General features: G+C 48.7%; 1 protein-coding gene across 1 annotated transcript in view; it reads right to left on the reverse strand.

Moving 5' to 3' along the window:
* The window catches only part of LOC138526013 (uncharacterized), an 805,753-nt gene that overhangs the window by 86,156 nt on the left and 698,831 nt on the right, over positions 1–20,766 (reverse strand). The gene's annotated exons all lie outside the window — the stretch shown is intronic.

Here is a 20,766-nt window from a genome sequence, read left to right on the forward strand (position 1 = left end):
GATACCTCAAATTTGGTCATGGGAGCAGTATTGTCCCAAAGACATCCAGAAACGGGTCAGTTACATCCAGTGGCCTATTTCTCCAAAATGTTTTCACTGGTGGAAGTTAATTACACAATTACACAATTACACCAACCAAGAAACTTCTAGCTATTAAGACTTCCTTTCTAGGAATGGTGCACCATTGTGAGCATTATTTTTTATTGTCATCCCCACATACCTCGCCTTTTTCCATGCGGCATTCACTAGTAGGGCGGCATACAAACTCTTCATGTCACCCATGGCCAAAGTTATCCCTGCCATCTCTTTTTCTGGAGCATAAATAAATTTTGCCACACATGCAGTGAGGAAAGGCAAACTATTCATCAATTTCTCTTTGTTCATATTCGGCCAAGGTACATACTGAGTAACTGCACAACTTTTCTGTAATAAGGGGAGCTGCGTCCCCAGCTGCTTATTTTCTCCCATCTCTCCGTCCCCTTTAGCCGTCACTACAGCTATGCGGGTGTGTCTTCTCCTAAGTCTTTCATCCCATGGTCTGTTGTACCTCTTTTAATGTTGCCATAATTCCTCCATTTCCTCCTCCTCCCTGGCCCAGCAAACTGAATTAGTGTCAGACTTCCCATGTGATGAAAATGTTTAAGCGACACCAGGTTTTCTGTCTAGTTTGAACATTATCTGTCCTGATCTCCATTGATCGGGTGGCACTGCCATGCATCACTGCCCCTCCTACTGCTCCCTTGCTGCGCACACAAGCTCCTTCTCCGCTTCCTTCAATGCCTCATCGATCTGTCTCCAGACGCTCTTCCCTATCACCGTAACTAATGTAGTGCAAGCAGTGTCTTTCGACATACTCCTACACTGGGTTGTAGTCCTTTGCAATTCATCTCTTTGCCTGTATGGGGCATATCAGGGATTGGTGTAACCTGCGGCAGGCTTTAGAGGAAAGGACCAAGTTAGGGGCGTGGCTGATGGTACTGTGGCAGCCGCTGCGCAGGCTGTGGTGGTGGTGTCAGCCTGGGCAGGGGTGCTAATGCTCTCCTTCACCTTTCCCCCTTATCACTGTGTGCTCCCTCCTCATACAATTTCCACAACTCCAAAATGCGTTGCCTGTTCTTCAACTTTTACCCCTTATGTTTTGATGTGAGGTATGCGTACATCTACCCTCAGATGTCCCACACATGTGTACCCTCCCCAGGCCATGGTGTGAAAAGCTGCCATGCTGTTTCTCCTAACCACTCAAAATTATATTTCAATATCTTGCCTCAGTGCTGTGGAAGTGTCTCACACATGTGCTCCAATGGAATTGCCATATTGCTGATGTGTGCCCACCCCTGATCCTTTTTAGACACTGTGCCAGCAGTGCCCGATACCTCTTCCCTCTGCGTGTTCTGCGTGTTCTGCGTGGTCCCTCCTTGTCAATATCAAATGCAATACAATTCAAATATACATTTAAAACCCTAATTTCACAATGTAAACTGTCAACCAGTTGTTTATTCTTGCTTCCCCAGACATCTTCAACACACCTCACACTCTTCACTCCTCACTTCTACAAGTCCACACAACACATACCTTTACACACTCCTTGCACATACCCATAATTCAGTGTCCCATACTAAACTTAACAAAAATACATCCAAAAACACACCCATCCAAACGAAGCCAAATACCTTAACCAATGTTGCCTTCAACACAAACAAAATACCTCTTCTCTAACACTACATATTTAAACCACACCCCTATTGACAACAATACACCTCCAAGTTATACACTTCTAAATACCATAATTAATTCTTCTCATCCTCTACAAATAAGAAAATCCCTTCTGCGGTGGTGGTAACTATTATCACAAAATTACTTCACATCAATATGATATGATATGGTATTTATAATGCACCTGCACCCAGGTGTTTCTAGGCACCACAAGAGAAGGGAGAGGAGACAGGGGGAGACAAGACAAACAATCCTACTAGTCCTTGTGCCATTGGGATCATGCAAGTGCGACAACGAGAAGTGCGGGGACGTGCGATCAGGGCAGCATGGCTCCGAGTAAGTGCGGCCAGCGCAGTGAGGCTCTGGGTAAGTGCAAGGAGGAAGGGGGGCTGTAGGGTTAAAGTTACAGCCCCTAAGTGCACAGTAGGCCAGGAGTCAGTGCAAGGAAGACTGGTCAAGGAGGAGCCAGGTACCCAGTGATACTCTGAGGGTACCAGACACCAGTCAGTGCCACAGACAGACAGGTTAGCAAGGAAGCAAGAGAGAGAAGCCAGAGGAGGGTCTTGAGCCACTTCCAGAACTTCAGGTGGCCTGGCTCAAGTTTGAGAGGGGCACTGCTATTCTACTTATGATATCATCTTCCCTCCCAACGGGGGAGATCCTCTTCCATAATATGCATGCAATACTAAACTACTTATGACATCATCTTTTCTCAGAAGAGCGAAGATCCCTTCACGAAATCCTCATACAACACTGCGCTGCACCATCTTTCGCTGCCTTTGGAGAGAACCCTTCTTCAATCCGCATGCACTACTAGACGACCCAGCCTTTCCCCTACTACTGGGCGATCCCTGAACTAACTGCACTACTCAATAATAAAAGAAAAAAGGAACTAGTCAACAAGACCAAATACCGCCCTGTGCTTGGTGCTATAATGTGAGGGTGCACTCACGAGTTTGTCAGTCCTCCAACTCCCTCAATGCTGGACCTTTAGCAAATGCCTGCACCGCCCGAGACAGGCATCCACACCCAAGGGAAAAGGAAGACCTTTCGGTAACTCGGCATCTGCAATACCTCCTCGTTTGTGTGCACCAAAACTGATCTCTATAGGCTGGCTCCAACTCCCCGTGGCATGCGGCAGAGTGCCCCCAGCTCTGCAGGACCTGGAATCACTGTTGAGCTAAGGGCGCAATACGGATCCAAAAGTAGGAAAAAAGTAATCCACAGAACTCAAAAAGGGTGCACCACATTGCATGACAAAATAAAAAATGTATTCCTAGATCACGGCCGGGAAGATGAACTGAACCTAGCCAACTTCACACGCCCACTGTGGGCTGAACATTTTATAGCCACAAACAAAGCATTGCCCATATTGCAAAAGAAATGTAACAAAAACATCACAGTACCATTATCATTGGCTGGTCATCACCAATTCCCTAAACAGCCCTATACATTGTTCAAAAACTATTGGCAGTTACCATTTCATCACAACAAAGAAGACCACCCACCCATGATCTCAGCCCCCTTGGTCAGCAAAAACTGCACCAATCCCATGTTGGGGAAACAGTTTGATAAAGGGCTTCATTCTAAGTGGACAATGCTACCTACGACAACTGGGGCCACAACGTCCCACCAAGATGGACCAATGAGCAGCAAACCAATATGGCACGCACCTCCTCCATTCATTCCCCATTCCCACTGTGCGCACCTGCTCACTATGTAGCTCCCTATCGTGATACATGTTGCCAATACTGGTACAATATGAATGGCCTTTTAGAAAAAACGTGACAGGTCCACTGCTGAGCACTGCGCCTGGACCATCATTTTTGTTAATTTCTCCGTATTATTCAACCAATTTCTCATTGTGGCTGCCTGAGAACTAATCCCACCCCTCACTGTGGCCTTCACAAACATTATGTGTTCTTTCCCTATCTGATGAGGCAGCATTTGCTGTCTGGGACTGAGCCTTCGTCCCTTGAGAAACACGTCACTTGCAATAATAAGCTGGCAACTATATCATACCTCTCTCCATCTGCCCTTGAGCGCTCAGCCTGCTTGCAGGACAAGACAAAATTCAATCAGGTGCACCCAACTAACAACTATGGCCTAATACACTATAATAGCAGCTCAATACCTCTAACTGAGGCCTACTTAAAAATGGCTAAACTCTTGTTCATAGTATTTGGTATCCTTGCAGTCAATAGACACAATATTGCCGTGTTTTGTGTTCCATGCTAGGGGCTTCATTATATGTTTTCCAGTGCAGTATTAACATGCCAGTAATACTGTTTACCGGCACGTTACTGCACTGGCAAACTACAAGTTTGGTAGTGGGGTGGCTGGATTTTCCTACAACTCTGAGCTGCCTGTAATTTTGGCACTCCACCACCAATAAATGCCAGAATTATTGGCACTGGTATTTCTGCTGCCGGTAATACCAGAAATTCCCCCCACTGAGTCCTATTGGACTCCATGGAATGAGGAATACCCACCATTACTGGCACTTGTAATCTGCCAGTATTACCGGCAGACCAAGCGCTGATAACGGTAATACCATTTGGTGGTATCCTGATGAATTTACCAGTGTGATACCACCAAACATGTGAGGCCCTAGCTGTGCTAAAAAATATCAAAAACAAAATGGGCACATAGTTGCCCTGAAAGAAAATATACAGCGATGGGCTGTGTGTGTGTGCTGTGGTATGACTGAATGTGCTATGCACCGGTATTGTACAAAAATGTTGATTCCAAAGATTGATGTGTTCAATCACACCGCCTTTGCCACATACAAAAATTTGATTGTAGTGGCAGTCGAAATGTTGGTACGGGACAAATGCGGGATGTATGCAAAAAAAAAGAATACCATTACATCGAATAAAGGGAGCAGAGGCTGCAGGGCGTCGGGGGTTGCGGGGTGTCCATTATATGGATAGTGGTGCACGATAAAGTTAAAAAAAATGTTTAAAAAGGGTTCTCCCCGTGTCCGTTCCTAGCCACGTTAGTGCAAGGGAACTGATGCTGCAGGGACAGAACTGAGTCAGTGGCACACACAGAAGTGTGCCGCCAGAAGGTAAGTAGGGAGGGGATGCAGGCCAAAGTGATCTATGCAATCACTGCATTGTGCCATAATGGGTAAGGTATTTGGCTTTGGTTGGATGGGTTGTGTTTTTGGACTTATTTTTCATAGATCCCTATGCACCGTCTCTCCTGCTGTCATGTAACACGAAAATGTAGTGCTATGAGCTTGATTGTGGGCCGGTGGGCTACACAATGTGCTGTGTGTTTTCTATGAAGTGTGATGCATGCTGGAATGCTGTGATACGCACCATGTATTTCTCTGCAATAATGTCATACAGGCGAAGTGTAGTAGGTATGATGCCATGCAGTGTGCTGCATACCGATCACAGATGTGGGGCAATGTGCTAGAACAAAAATAATGTGCTGCTTCCTCTCTGTGAGGAGCAGTACATGCAAATAATACGATATTATGTGCCTCAATGCTGGCAAAAAGCAAAGCCACAATGCAACAATTGCCTGTGTTATTAAAAACAAAATATACTACTGTGTGCTAGTGCTATTTAGTGGCATCTCTCAGCTACTAACCTAAAGTTACCAGTACTGCTCCCATTCTTGTGGCACGTGACTGTTAGATCACTACCGGGTCCTGCTGCCCTGCTAGACGACCTTTCTCAAATGATACTTGCACTCCCCTTGTGGATGATGCACCTGCATCTGAACACCATCTCTTACCTGTCTCCAAATCCCACTTTGCTGGGTTCAGGATCACCCCGATGAGCCCCTCTATGAACATGGTGGAGGTAGGAAAAGGCAAAAGGTTAGGGCAGGATCCCCAAATACCCCTAAGGAAAAAGACACAAGGTTAAAGTAACTAGCACACAAAAGGAAAGGCAGACAAAGGAAGGCTGGTGTACAGTTCTTTTATTTGGTATATGTTCACTTCTACTTTGCACTTCCGGTGCACCAGTAGGGATTTGAGAGATTTTGACAAAAAGGGAAATCACATGACACTGGGGCTCATTACGGGTTGGCCAGTATACAGTCAAAGTGCCGGTAATACCATTTACCAGTACTTTTACTGGTCTGGCCAAGTACGAGTTTGCCGGAACACAGTTGCCGTAATTATCGGCACCTGTATCACGTCATCCAGAACTACCGGCAACCAAAATACTGGATGGGCTGGAAACCTGCACCGGTAATACCAGAAAACTGGTATTACCGGCATATCATGAGATTGAATTTGCTGGTAATACCGGCTGATATTTTCCCAAAATACCTGCAAAACCAAGGTGGGATACTTCCACCTGAAAGCAAGTGGTACATTCATTCAGGTGTGGGAAATGTGGCCACAGGTGCACCCAATGCACCCAGGTGCACCCAATTTATCATGAACGAGCCCAAAGGGGACATACCTTTCCCAAACACACTTCCCTATACCACCATGCTGCAACTGATCGCAGTCAGCATTGACATGCAGCTGCCCCAGGCCAACATGGATCTGCAGGGTTTGGAGGACCACCAGAGGGAACAAGAGGCAGTGGAGAGGAGGAGCATTGCAAGGAGGAGATGCCAAACAAGGTGTGTGCCCATACCCTGTGTACGGGCCACACCAACCGTGGACCCTCATTGACATGCAAATCCTCAACCTGTACCTCCTCGACAGGGAGAGCATTGCAGATCTCCTCAACCTGACTCAGTAGACATAGGGAGCAGGATCGGCATCAGGATAGCCCTACCACTGCTGGTAAAGCTGGTGTTGGTACTGCACTTCCTTGGCACTGACACTTCTCAATACACAGTGTGCCAGCTGCATGGCATCTCACAGTCTGTGTTCTCCAGGGTGCAGGGTCAGGTGCTGGATGCACTCCTGCGGCATGTGGGACAGCACATTGCACTCCCCACCACCATATTGTGTATGTACATGTACCATCACACTAACCTTGCTGCACAGGGGACATGCAATGGGGAGGAACACTCACATACAGATTGCATACTCTATTTATGTATTTTATTTTTACATTTATAGCAGTGCACCAATCCCTCAGGCATCAGGGCACTAGTTACAGAGGTGCAGGTAAGTAAACTTTCTTAAAGGGTACAAAATAACATTATCAGCATAAACAGACTAAGCCACGCCTCATGTTGCGGCGGGCTACATCAATTATACAAGTGTGACGGTCAAAATAGGAGTACATGCATACACACTGACTAAGCCACACCTCATTTAGTCGGGGCTCCATCAACTATGCAAGTATGAAGTCAGAATAGAAGTACATGCTCACACTTCTACAACCGCACCTGATGTTACAGGGGCAGTGGTGGATAGGGGAGTCTATAAACTTGCACACCCTTACCTCATGGTGCGGGGGGCTGTTTCAATATGCGGACAGTGTGTGGTTCACGATAGGTGGGTGTCTTCCTACTTGCTCAGTCTCACTGTAGAGGCTGTGAGTTTGGAGAAAGTGGAGGTAGGTAGTAATGTCACTGTAGATATCGGTAAGATGGGTGCGTTAACTGCATATGGTTTTGAATAGTGGTCTAGTTGGTCATTACTGTTGGATGCCTATTATGGCCTGGAGGAAGGGTGCTGGGTAGCCTGGGGCTGGAGCGAGGTATGGTAGTGAGGCATTGGGGCACCAGTGTATCGAACCGCTGTGTGGACGGTGCAACGTAGGTAATGCGTGGCAGGGGGTTGGAAGAAAGGTAGAGTGGGGGTGGGCCAAGTTGAGAACTCAGTTCCAGTTGTGCATGGGGAGTAGGGTGAAGCTGGCGAGGGGAGTAGACCAGGTTCATGGATGGTGCTCATGTCAGGGACCAGGGGTGGAGGGATCACGACAGTAGAGGAGGAGCAGTTGCGCCTCTTAGCTGTGAGCGAGGGCATGGTCCAGCATATCAGCAGGGTCAGTTGCGGCCGTGATACTCTGGTGGAGGTCAAGGCTTGCACAGACGTAAGGGAGTCAAGGACTAGGCAGGGAGGTGCACACCGTTGTGATGAACAAAAGTGATATCGGAGGGATAAAGTGTGTACACGCAGGTTAATAGGGTCATTGCAAAGCAATAGAGTAGCATATTCTCAATGCGTATAGGAGAGGTTGTGCCCCCTTACCTTCGGCACAGAGAGTGCAGCAGGTATGGGCAACAGGTTAACATGGCAAGATCAGCTTGAGGGTTACATGCTGAGTAGAAGTTACTAGTAGCCATCATGTTCAGGTTACATCAGCAGACGTGTAGTGTTCATCTGGGACACAGGACACGCTGGTCATGCAAGGACAGGCAAACACAGGAACAGGAAGCCTTGTAGCTAGTCTTTTGTGCATGGGCCGGCTTTGCCTCCTGGCTCAGGGAAGGAATGTCCTTTGTGCAGGGGGTAAGCCAATCGGGTTGCAGGTCGGTGCCAGGCAATCATATGCTGGGAAGGCGGCTGTTATTAGATGCAAACTACACTGCAGCCATCTTTTCAGGGTTTCTCCTGTCCTCCGGAGCTGCAGGAATCATGAATGCACATGCTGGGACCTTGATGGTGTGGGTCCCAGCAGTGCTCTCCCTTGAGTGTGAGGCAGAACCCATACGCACACCCAACACATGAACGGCAGCAACCCACAGGAGTAGGGCATGACCCACAATTAATCAGTGAATGTTCAAGATATGCTTCCCAACAGACCAGCCCAACACAATGGACTACAGGTACCAGAATGCAGCATGAAACACTCCACTATATGCATGGACTGTCAATTGAGATGCTGCTGTTACAGGCAATGCTTCCACAGGTCACCATGACTTGCATGACTTGCATGTGACTCTGGATACCCAGCTTCCATGGCTTATGACTCCTCTGAGGACTCCCCTCACGGCACAGGAGGTGGCATGCAACTGGGCCCATATATGCACTAGGGTGACAGTTGAGTGCATCTTTGGCCTGTGGAAGGCCAGCTTCAAATGACTACACAGGACTGGGGATGCACTTGTGTACAGGCCGGACAAGGTGGGCCAGATATTGCAGGCATGTGCAATGTCGCACAACATATGCATCCGGCACAAAATTCCCCTGACCCCGGATGCGGACATGCTACCCCTGAAGAGGTTGACTTGGTGGCTAAGGGTGCCACATATGCACGCACTGAGCGCCAGGCTCGCGGGACCGGCTTCCCAGAAACCTATTGACAATTTCTTTGGATTAAGCTACCAAATTGGACTCCCCTTGCACCTTTGTAAAGTAAAATGTTTCTGTACACATTAAAAACTTGCACTCAATAAGGAATGTCCCGTCATTGCTTCAAGTGAACTTTTGTAATCTTGCAATGTGTAACTAGCATCCCCACAACAGCATCACCCTCTATAACAACACCCACCCTCAAAATCACCCTCCCCAAAACACCCACCCCAGTACACCCCTGCAATGTCCAAATGTAATTTCGTGCCCTATTGGCCTTGTGGCCCTGCTCCTTGGCAGTGAGTTGGTGCAGTGAATGGTGCCTTGGGGTGCTGGGCAGAGAGCCCTCTGTAGGGGTAACAGAAGTGGATGGCTCAGACTCCTGGGCTCGGATGTACTGTAAGGTTAGCTGAATAGACTGGTTCTGTAACTCTGCTGAGGACCTGTAAGAATCAGTGTGCTTGCGCATTCTCTGCACCAGTGTTACCATGGCTCCGGTGGCATGGCCGAGTAGGCGAGCAATTCTGTGGGTGCACCTCTGCAGGTAATCCCGCATGGTCTGCATTTCTTGCAGCTACTGGCCCACAAGTGAGTGAATTTCTGCCTGCTGCCTCTCAATGTCATCCAGCCTGGCACGTACTGTGTGCATGTTGGTCTCAGGCAGCCTTTGTGGCAGGGTTGGGGACCCGAAGCAGGGAACAGTATCCCCTATGTCGTGGTCATACTCCTCATCATCCTTCTCTTCCTCTTAACAGTGGTAGGGATATGGCCCTGCCGTGATGTGCCAGTGGCTGCACTCCACGTGATGGGGATGATGGCATGCTGGCTCCCTGGGGTCTGTGCACCACTGCTGTGATGGTCACAGTGTGTGCCACTACAGGCAGTGGCTGTGGTATGGCACTGGAAGCTGTAGTGACAGCTGTGTCACTTGCCTGGCTCGTGGGGGGCACTGACTGCTGGCATGGGGATTGTGTCCCCCTCAGGGCTCGATGGTGTGTCCATGGCAGAGGTAGGTGGTGGTGATGGAGGTGGAGTTGGTGGTGGAGGTGGATGCAGTGGGGGAGTTGGTGGAGGCGGAGGCGGCGGTGGAGTTGGTGGTGGAGTTGTTGCTGGTGGTGGCCTTGAGTCCGTGCTCCAGGCATGCAGCCCTGCCCTGTTGCTTGCTCCTGCTGGTGAGTGGTTTGGCCTGTGCAGGGGCGGTGGCAATTGATGTGCCCGCGGTCGAGGGTCCGACCTCTTCACTGTCCATGGACTGTGTTCCTGTTGGATATGTAATGACATGCTGTTAGCCATCTAGCAGACATGTCTGTGGGCTTGTATTACACTCACGTGGTTGTCCCAGAGTTCAACATTTCATGGGGGTTGCTTGGGTGCTATTGCTCTGATGGGTGCCTCTGCATGTATGTGGTGGTGGTACCTGCTGAGTGTATATACTGCCAAATTGGATTTTTGTCATGGTTGAGGTGCGGAATCACTTTCTGATATGGATGATTTTGGCACACATGGGTGCTTGTCATGTGTCCATGTGCATGCATGCATGTTTTGACTGCATTACATGTGCATTGGTATGTTTACCCGCATCCCATGGCACGTGTGTGTGAACTCACTGGAAATTTGCTGTGCCTGCCATGAGTTCAACTGTTTCCCATGCTCATTCTGTGCATCTTTGCTGGTGGATGCACCCAATTGGGGACCACATGCACATGTGCATGCAGTTTTACTTACCACCATCTCCTTGAGTCCTTGCTCCAGGCTCTTCACACCCTATCCCCTCAATGCCCTCCATGTATAGGATGCTGCTGGTCGTCTCCTCACAGGACATGAGGCAGAGAAGGTCCAATGTGCCTCTTCCTGTGATGGCACACTCTCTCCTAGGCATTACAATGAGGCTACAGACACTTGCTTTGAGGTCGTCTCTGCATTTGCGGAAATCCCTGGTACTGCGGGGTAAAGTTCCCACAGCCGTCAATGTTGCCATAATTTCTGCCCATATGGCACTCTTCCTCTGAACACTAAAGAGTTTGTCAGAATGTTCTACAACTGTATTTGACAATGTAGTGAGCTTCGCATCTGAAAATGTCCGCTTGCAGAGTCAGAGAGCTGGTGCATGGAACTTTCTTTGCTGGGACATGTTTTGGCAGCACTTCTGGGACTGGATGGCGGCAGGAACTGGGGGATTCAGGGTGGATTGTGATTTTAAAATAGCTGCCACCGTCCTTCCTTCTGATTCCGGTGGTATCGCTATTTCCCACAGTGGTAATACCGGAGCCAGAATTAATGGCAGTTTGGATGGCGGTATAGATATTACCGGCACTAATCCCCAGTAATACCGTCAAATTGTTGTTGTTGTGGGTAATACCAGCATGCCGGTATTACTGTTTCCAGTAGGAGGATGTGCACGCACCTGTGGACTCAAAATACGTCCGTAATGACGGCAATCACCCAGTCGGTGACGGTAATACTGGCATGCTAGTATTTCTGCCGTTTTACCGGCATACTAGTAATGAGCCCCACTATATGCAAATAAACTAATCCTAAAAAGCAGCGTATCTAAAGATTTAAAAATATAAATATATATATAAAAAGAGTCCTTTCCAATATTAAAAATATACAAACAGTCTTTAAAAATATTTACAAAGTTCTTAAAGTGCACTGTTCAAAAAAACGATATATAAAAACCACCTTACTTTGGAGACAATCTGGCGAGGGCTGTCACAAGGTCTTTGCTGCTGCTCTTTCATGATGTTCTCGGGGTCTTGACACACACTCTTGTAATGGCTTTGGATTTCCAGAAGCAAGCAGCAGCAACAGCAACAGTGCGTAGTGTTAAGATGGATTTCTGAACTCTGTCCTGGAGGGGCAGAGGTTCAGAAGGCCAGCCTAGTTTCTTGGAACAGGGTAACCTCTGGACAAGCCAGACCAATCAGTGTAGCGATCGCGGCGGTCAAGACTAGGTCTCAAGAGGGGTGAGGGTGACTGAAAGCCCGCAATGAGTACACAAAGCAAGGACACTTACAAATTACTCCAAGCAGGTGTTATATTAAAAATATATACACATTTATTACAAGGCCTTTGTAACATTGACCGTAGCGAGAAATCACAATAAAACTCAAGTAAACCAACACATACCAAACCAATACAATATATATAAAAATACAAACGAGTCTAACGAGTTAAACGAACGAAATGTGAAGACCACCTAGATGGGGAGGAAAACAAGCAGTGCGAATAATAATTAGACCCAGTCCGCCTTCAGAGGCACCTAACTAAAAGGAAGTCCAAGCCCTACGAAGAGTGGAGCCTTGTGCTCAAAAGTACCTGCACACGCTGGTGCCAACGGGCAAAAAGTGGAGTCTCTTCGAGGGAATCAGGCAGTTTAGTTTGATGAACAATTGAAGATGAACAGAGCTATGCGACTCAAGCGCATCCTCCACTGGGGGCAGAAGCAGAGCGCGAGTACGGAAAGGCGTGCTGTTAGACACAGCGGGGAAAAGCTATGGGCTCCTGCAGGAGGGCGACCAGTTCCTAGCGATGCTACTCACCGGTCCCCAATGCAGGCAGACCCAGGCTTCTCCATGTCAGTTTCAGTGCTGGCAGGTTCAGATACGAGCAGGGGACGTCTCGGCGTTGTGTAGATTCCGCAGCAGCAGAAGTTGAGTTGAGGATGTCCCAAACGCAGTGAACCCGCACAGTTTGTTACCACAGCAGGGCAACGGAGCGGCCGTGTGTACTTCAGCCAAATGTACACTACTCACTTCAGACCTGGGAATGCCAAGTGTACGAATGGTGTGAGAGTGACAAGGACTCGTAATACAACACAACCTGACGGCGGTTACAGAGCAAGACTCCTGGGTAGGCTGGTCAGTCTGCTGGATGGCCCAGAGACACTTCTGAAGGCTTAAGGCTTAAGTGCAGGAGATGGTGAAGATGCCGAGAATAGTTGTTCCCACTATTCCAAGGGTCGAAGTACCAGTAAAGGCCTTCTCGTTCGATCCGAGGTAGAAAGGGTTTCACAAAGCGACAGCAGTGCAAAGGAGCAGTCCTTCAGCGGGTCACCAGCGATTCCTCAGTTCTGCCTTGTGGTTGCAGGATTCTTGGCTCCTGTATTCCTTTGTTCGTGAGAACTCAGGAGATCGACATGGTAGTGGCTTCAACCCTCTTATCCACGGTTCCCTTTGCACCAAAATGGAGGGGACCCAATGGGAGATCCGCTCATAAAACACTCACACCATATGTGGACCTATCGCGGACCACGGGGTTCCCAGGCATTCACACCACCCTAGACTCTCTGGCGCCCAGGATCTGTATTGGGACCAGACATCCCAGCCCCCATCCTGGAGGCACACACAAGGCCTGTGGAAGCCCGCGAATTTCGTGGGAAATTACATGCCCAAATAAGGAAGGCCCCAGGTCGGCTCGACCTGGGGGAGGTGAAGGGGGCAAGACGGTCAGCGGACAGGACAAAGAGCCTCGTGGTCTGGCCATTTTGGGAGCCAGGCCACCATTTTGGGCTAAGCGCGAGAAACGCGCTTACAACGCCAAAAGGAGCTCAAAAAAACAAGAAACGATCGCTGCCACCAATCCCGTCCGTGAATCACTTGCACCGTTCATTTACAATCCAAAGAGAGTATCTAGGGCCTGTAGAAGACTAGAGACCCAAGAGAGCAGTACCTTAGCTTACAGTGCCCTCTTGTGCCATGTTGCGCGAAAGCTGCAACATGATAAAGAAACTACGGAAAACAACGTTTTCCGGTACTGACTGTCTTAAGGGCATGTCAGTTTCCCCGTAAGAATGGAGCGAAAGCCCAGAGGAGTGCGGCAGAAGGCTGCACTTCTCTGGCAAAGTCTAGATCAGGGTGAAAACAACAGCAAAAAGTTTAGGGGTTGCCACATGGAAGGAAAATTACCCACAATTAAGAAATCTTTCCTAACACTCGCCCCTCCCAGACTATGGACAGGGGGAACTAATCCACCCCTGGATGAGTCTCGTGTTCAGGTTGGTTAAACATTCTGGACAACTCATCAGCATTGCTATGTTGGACACCTGGCCTATGCTCAATAGTGAATTCGAAGCCTTGTAGACTTATGGAACACCTAAGCAACTTTGGATTCTCTCCCTTCATGTTCATCAGGGGCTTATGGTCAGTTTGCACAGTGAAGTGGGTCCCATAGAGGTAGGGCCTCAGCTTCCGTACGGCCCACACAACAGAGAAACATTCTTTCTCCACTTTGGACCATCTGAGCTCTCTGTCCTTAAGCTGGCGACTAATAAAACCAATAGGGTGTTCCTTACCCTTCTCATCTACTTGCGATAGTACAGCTCCTATCCCAGTGTGAGAGGCGTCCGTCTGCACAATAAAAGGTCTTTGATAATCAGGGGCCCTGAGGACAGGGGCCTGGCACAAGGATTCTTTTAAGCCATTGAAGGCCTTCTCACACTCGTCGGTCCAAGTTACCTTCTTGGGTTTCTTCGGAGTAGTGAGGGCAGTCAGAGGGGCAGCTATGGTGCCATAGTCTGCCATGAAATTGCGGTAATACCCCATGAGTCCTAAGAAGGCTCTCACTTGGGTCTGTGTAGTGGGGGTAGGTCAGTCTTGTACTGCTTGTACTTTACTGGGAAGAGGCTGTATCCTCCCTCCACCTACTTCATGTCCAAGGTAAACCACTGAGCCTTGTCCAATCTGGCATTTACTAGCCTTTATGGTCAAGTGTGCTTTCTGAACAGCCTGGAGCACAATCCCGAGGTGTTTCACATGGTCTTCCCAGGTGGCACTGAAAACTGTTATATCATCCAGATATGCAAGAGAGAATTCGTCCAACCCATTCAACACATGATTCACACGCCTCTGGAAAGTGGCAGGTGCATTCTTCAACCCGAACGGCATTACCCTGAATTGGTAAAGGCCGTCTGGAGTAGAAAACGCTGTCTTCTCCTTGGCATGTTCTGCTAAGGCTATTTGCCAATAGCCAGCAGTGAGGTCAAACGTGCTGAGGTACTTGGAGGCACCCAAAGTATCCACCAGCTCATCTGTTCAAGGCAAGGGGTGTGCATCTGTCTTGGTGACAGCATTCAGGGCCCTGTAATCCACGCAGAACCTCTATTCAGAAGTGCCCGCCTTTGGAACCAAAACCACAGGGCTGGACCAAGGACTACTAGAGGGTTCAATCACCCCAAGGTCTAACATCTTGTTGACCTCGGTCTTAATGTAAGACTGTACTTTGTCTGACATCCTGTATCCCCTACTTTTGGTAGGTACACTGTCTCCTGTGTCTATGTTATGTTTGCACCAAGGTGTCAAACCAGGCGACTGTGAAAACAGGGGGGAAAACTGCCTAAGCAAACATTTCACCTCATCCTGCTGACCAGAAGTCAGGTGAGGGGCCACTCGGACACCCTCAAAGGAGCTATCTGAAGGACCGCTTTGGAACAGGTCGGGGAGAGGTTCAGACTCCTCTTCCTCAACATCTGAAGCCACTAGCAGTGCTGCGATTTCGACTCTTGGGGCGAAAGCCTTCAGCCTATTTATGTGAAACACTTTTGGAGCCTGTCCAGGCCTTCCAAGGTCCACTAAATAGTTAACCCCACCCAGGGGCTCCACCACTGTGTAAGGGCCTGACCATTTGTCCTGTAAAGCTCGAGGCCTTATGGGATTCATGATCAGGACTTGCTGACCAGGTGTAAAGTTGATGAGGGAAGCTTTCTGGTCGTACCAATGTTTCACCAGCGCTTGTCCTGCCTTCAATTTATCACTAGCCAAGCCCATCAGAAGTAGCATCCGTTTTCTGAGCCCCAGCACATAATCTAATACGTTGGTAGTAACAGGGGGAGTGGGCATCTCCCATCCCTCTCTGACTATGGCTAAGGGTCCCCGTACAGGATGACCAAACAGAAGTTCGAAGGGGCTGAAGCCAACACCCTCCTGTGGTACCTCTCGGTAGGTAAACAGTAAGCATGGTAAACGAAGATCCCATTTCCTTCTCTGAGGTTCTTCCTGAGCCCCAATCATGCTTTTTAAAGTTCTGTTGAAACGTTCCACCAGACCATTGGTCTGGGGGTGGTATGCAGAAGAGAACTTGTAGGTGACCCCACATTCTTTCCACATAGCCTGCATATACTTTGACATTAAGTTGCTGCCTCTGTCAGACACAACCTCTTTAGGGAAGCCAACCCTAGTAAAGTTGACAAGTAACGCTTTTGCAACTGACTTGGCAGTTACAGTTTTCAATGGGATGGCCTCAGGATATCTGGTAGCATAATCGACTAGCACCAAGATAAACCTATTGCCTGAGGATGTCTGCGGGTCAAGGGGACCAACGATGTCGATCCCTACCCTTTCGAATGGTATTCCCACAACTGGGAGTGGTACCAATGGAGCTTGGATTGTTGAGCCACTCTTACCAGATAACTGGCAGGAGGCACAACTCCTGCAGTTACTTTCTACTTGCACCCCCATCTTGGGCCAGTAGAAGTGCATGGATAACCTTTGCTTGGTTCTCTTAATACCAAGGTGACCAGCAAGGTGTACTTCATGCGCCAACTGCAGGATGAAGGGTCTTACAGCAAGGGGAACCACCAACCTCCTATGGTCTCCTTCTGGAGACTCTGTGGGCTCACTATACAGGAGTCCACCTTCCCAATAATTCCGATGCGTCCCAGGAGGTTCACCCTCAAGCTGGGAGCAGGCCTGTCTCCTTAGGCCTTCCAGAGATGGGCACTCACGTTGGCCTTTACTGAATTCTTCCCTGTCAGGACCACCTCCTACTAACAAGTCTTTTAGTTCTGGATGGTCGTTGGGGTCAAATACCTCAGGCATCGCCACCTCCTCGTCAGGCCTGGGCGATTGACCAACTTCCTCCACCGCAGTGGTAGGCGAGTTCGTGGGAATGCTCTCTTTCCCTCGTCTTGACTTGCTCACTCCTTTCGCCTTGGGTTTCCCCTTCGGCTGGGTTGACTTATTGGTCTTGGCCAATGCTGCCTGGTTTGAGACAGGGTGCAGGGTCTGTCGGCAGTGTCTCCTACGAGCCCTAAAGCTCTGAGATCATTGCCTAACAAGACCTTTCCTGGGACGTTTCTCTGAATGCTCACTGGAATCCTGACTGCTGTATCATTTAAAGTAAGATTTACAGGTATTACTGGAAACATGCAAAGTGGGCCGTCAGCCAACTTAGTGGGCATCAGAGTAGCTCTGGCAACTTCCTCTGAGTCTACCAAGGTAGAATCCACTGCAGTTCGACTGCACCCACTATCCCTAAGAGCTGGAGTATCCACTCCATTGATCAGCACACTGTCTTTAAAGTAGCGCTTGGTATTATCTGGAATCCTAGCATAAGCCTCTGCGACACTAGGCTCCCAGGAACCCAGGGAAACTAAAACTACCTCAGCTTCTATCCCGCTGGGGAAGGAGTCTGAGGAGAAGGATGCTCCAGTAATCTCTTCTTCCTCGTAGGAGGAGAAGGCCAGATTAGCGGAGTGGACCCCCAAAGGTTTAACCTTACACCGGGGATCCCCCTTCACTGGTCAGTTGCTCCACAAGCAAAACAAGATCCATTGGGTCTGTTTACATAGGGAGGCTTATTGTAACCAGAGTTCTGTTTCGGAGGCTGACCTCCACTACCCTGTGAGTTCTCTTGTGTCTTACCCTTATTTTTCTTTTTGTGGCCCTTTTGAGAAGAAGATTTATCAGATTCTCCACCCTCCTTATCTTTGGACTTTTTCGCTTCCTCCTGCTTACCAGGATGCGTTTTGTCCTTATGGGACACTCGATGTGACACCCATAAATCTGCGGCAATGGCAAGCTTCTTAGGATCTATCTCCTTCGAATCGGCCAAATGCTGCTTAAGCTCCGGGGAAGAAGATGCAAAAATATGTTCCAGCATGACAAGACTTATCATACCTTCAAAGGTAGAAACCTTATAACCTTCGACCCAGCCAGTCAAGTTTTTTAAGGATTCGGTTACATAAGATACCCAAGTACCACCTTCTTTTTTCTTATACTCTCTGAATCGTTTTAAATATTGGGCAGGAGTCTTTCCAAACTTTAAAATGAGAGTTTGCTTTAACATTGCGAAATCCGTTCGCTCAGCCTTCGACATTTCCATAATGGCATTACAGCCAGAATGGGGCAGTCTGTTGAGTAACCAGGCAATCTTATCAGCATTGTCAACTTGTTGAACTTCGCATGCATACTCAAACGTATTCAGCCAGTCCATAATGTCATTCTTTTCCTCATACACACTGAGCAGATCTTTTGGAAACCGTGAATGAGAGGAGGCCCCAGACCCATGTCCAGGACCCTTGGATCCATTTGCAACCTGAAGCTTGGCCAGTTCCAACTGGTGATCCCTCTCTTTCTGTTTTTCGGCCTGTTCGATTTTTAGCTTGACCCTATTGAACTCAAGCTCTTCCTGTAGTTTGGCCATATTGAACTCAAGCTCCTTCTGCCTAAACAGCAGCTCTTGCTTCTTGAATTCAAGCATGGCCTCCCCATCAACACTGGCAGAGGAAACATTAGACATCTCATCCTCCCTTTCCTCGTGGTCGCGTTGGATCAGTGCAGCGGCAGAACCGTCGGTTCTACCAGTGAGAGCAGCCACACCTCCTTCCGCACTGTCCTCAGAAGTTATAGCGTCAAGCTGCGCTTCTTGCCACGCCACAATTCTTTGGATCATATCCAATTTGGTGCCTTGAGAGGAGACACCTCTCTCTGCACACATCTTTTTCAATGTTTCGGATTTAGAAGCATTTAAAGTTAACAAGGTATTTGTTTCCATACTGTTAGATAGGACTATGACCTTTTAAAAGTTATGCTACGACAATTCACTACGTGTCCTGGTAGGAATAACATGAAATGCCTTTGCTCTTGCGCAACACTGGATACCTTCAGTCGTATCCCACTGCTGTAAACCAATGTGTTAAGATGGATTTCTGAACTCTGTCCTGGAGGGGCAGAGGTTCAGAAGGCCAGCCTAGTTTCTTGGAACAGGGTAACCTCTGGACAAGCCAGACCAATCAAGGTAGCGATCGCGGCGGTCAAGACTAGGTCTCAAGAGGGGTGAGGGTGACTGAAAGCCCGCAATGAGCACACAAAGGACACTTACAAATTACTCCAAGCAGGTGTTATATTAAAAATATATACACATTTATTATAAGGCCTTTGTAACATTGACCATAGCGAGAAATCACAATACAACTCAAGTAAACCAACACATACCAAACCAATACAATATATATACAAATACAAACGAGTCTAACGAGTTAGACGCACGAAATGTGTAGACCACCTAGATGGGGAGGAAAACAGGCAGTGCGAATAATAATTAGACTCAGTCCGCCTTCAGAGGCACCTAACTAAAAGGAAGTCCAAGCCCTACGAAGAGTGGAGCCTTGTGCTCAAAAGTACCTGCACACGCTGGTGCCAACGGGCAAAAAGGGGAGTCTCTTCGAGGGAATCAGGCAGTTTAGTTCGATGAACAATTGAAGATGAACAGTGCTCTGCGACTCAAGCGCAGCCTCCACTGGGGGCAGAAGCAGAGTGCGAGTACGGAAAGGCGTGCTGTTAGACACAGCTGGGAAAAGCTATGGGCTCCTGCAGGAGCGCGACCAGTTCCTAGCGATGCTACTCACCGGTCCCCGATGCAGGCAGACCCAGGCTTCTCTGCATCAGTTTCAGTGCTGGCTGGTTCAGATACAAGCAGGGGATGTCTCGGCGTCGTGTAGATTCCGCAGCAGCAGAAGTTGAGTTGAGGATGTCCCAAACGCAGTGAACCCGCACAGTTTGTTACCACAGCAGGGCAACGGATCGGCCGTGTGTATTTCAGCCAAATGTACACTACTCACTTCAGACCTGGGAATGCCAAGTGTACGAATCGTGTGAGAGTGACAAGGACTCGTAATACACTCACAACCTGACGGCGGTTACAGAGCAAGACTCCTGGGTAGGCTGGTCAGTCTGCTGGATGGCCCAGAGACACTTCCGAAGGCTTACGTGCAGGAGATGGTGAAGGTGCCGAGAATAGTTGTTCCCACTATTCCAAGGGTCGAAGTACCAGTACAGGCCTTCTCGTTCGATCCGAGGTAGAAAGGGTTTCACAAAGCGACAGCAGTGCAGAGGAGCAGTCCTTCAGCGGGTACCCAGCGATTCCTCGGTTCCGCCTCGTGGTTGCAGGATACTTGGCTCCTGTATTCCTTTGTTCGTGAGAACTCAGGAGATAGACATGGTAGTGGCGTTTCCAGCCCCCTCTTATCCACGGTTCCCTTCGCACCAAAACGGAGGGGACCCAATGGGAGATCCACTCATAAAACACTCACACCATATGTGGACCTATCACGGACCACGGTGGTCCCAGGCATTCACACCACCCTAGACTCTCTGGCGCCCAGGATCTGTATTGGGACCAGACATCCCAGCCCCCATCCTGGAGGCACAACACAAGGCCTGTAGAAGCCCGCAAAAGCATCTGTGTTTCGCGGGAAAGTACATTCCCAAATAAGGAAGGCCCTGGGTCGGCTCGACCTGGGGGAGGTGAAGGGGGCAAGACGGTCAGCGGACAGGACAAAGAGCCTCGTGGTCTGGCCATTTTGGGAGCCAGGTCACCATTTTGGGCTAAGCGTGAGAAACACGCTTAAAACGCCAAAAGGAGCTCAAAAACACAAGAAACGATCGCTGCCACCAATCCCGTCCGTGATTCACTTGCACCGTTCATTTACAATCCAAAGAGAGTATCTAGGGCCTGTAGAAGACTAGAGATCCAAGAGAGCAGTAACTTAGCATACAGTACCCTCTTGTGCCATGTTGCGTGAAAGCTGCAACATGATAAAGAAACTACGGAAAACAACGTTTCCTGGTACTGACTGTCTTAAGGGCATGTCAGTTTCCCCGTAAGAA

This window comes from Ambystoma mexicanum, chromosome 7p (genome assembly GCF_040938575.1).
Source record: "Ambystoma mexicanum isolate Mex_15411 chromosome 7p, UKY_AmexF1_1, whole genome shotgun sequence".
Classification (NCBI taxonomy): Eukaryota; Metazoa; Chordata; class Amphibia; order Caudata; family Ambystomatidae; genus Ambystoma; species Ambystoma mexicanum.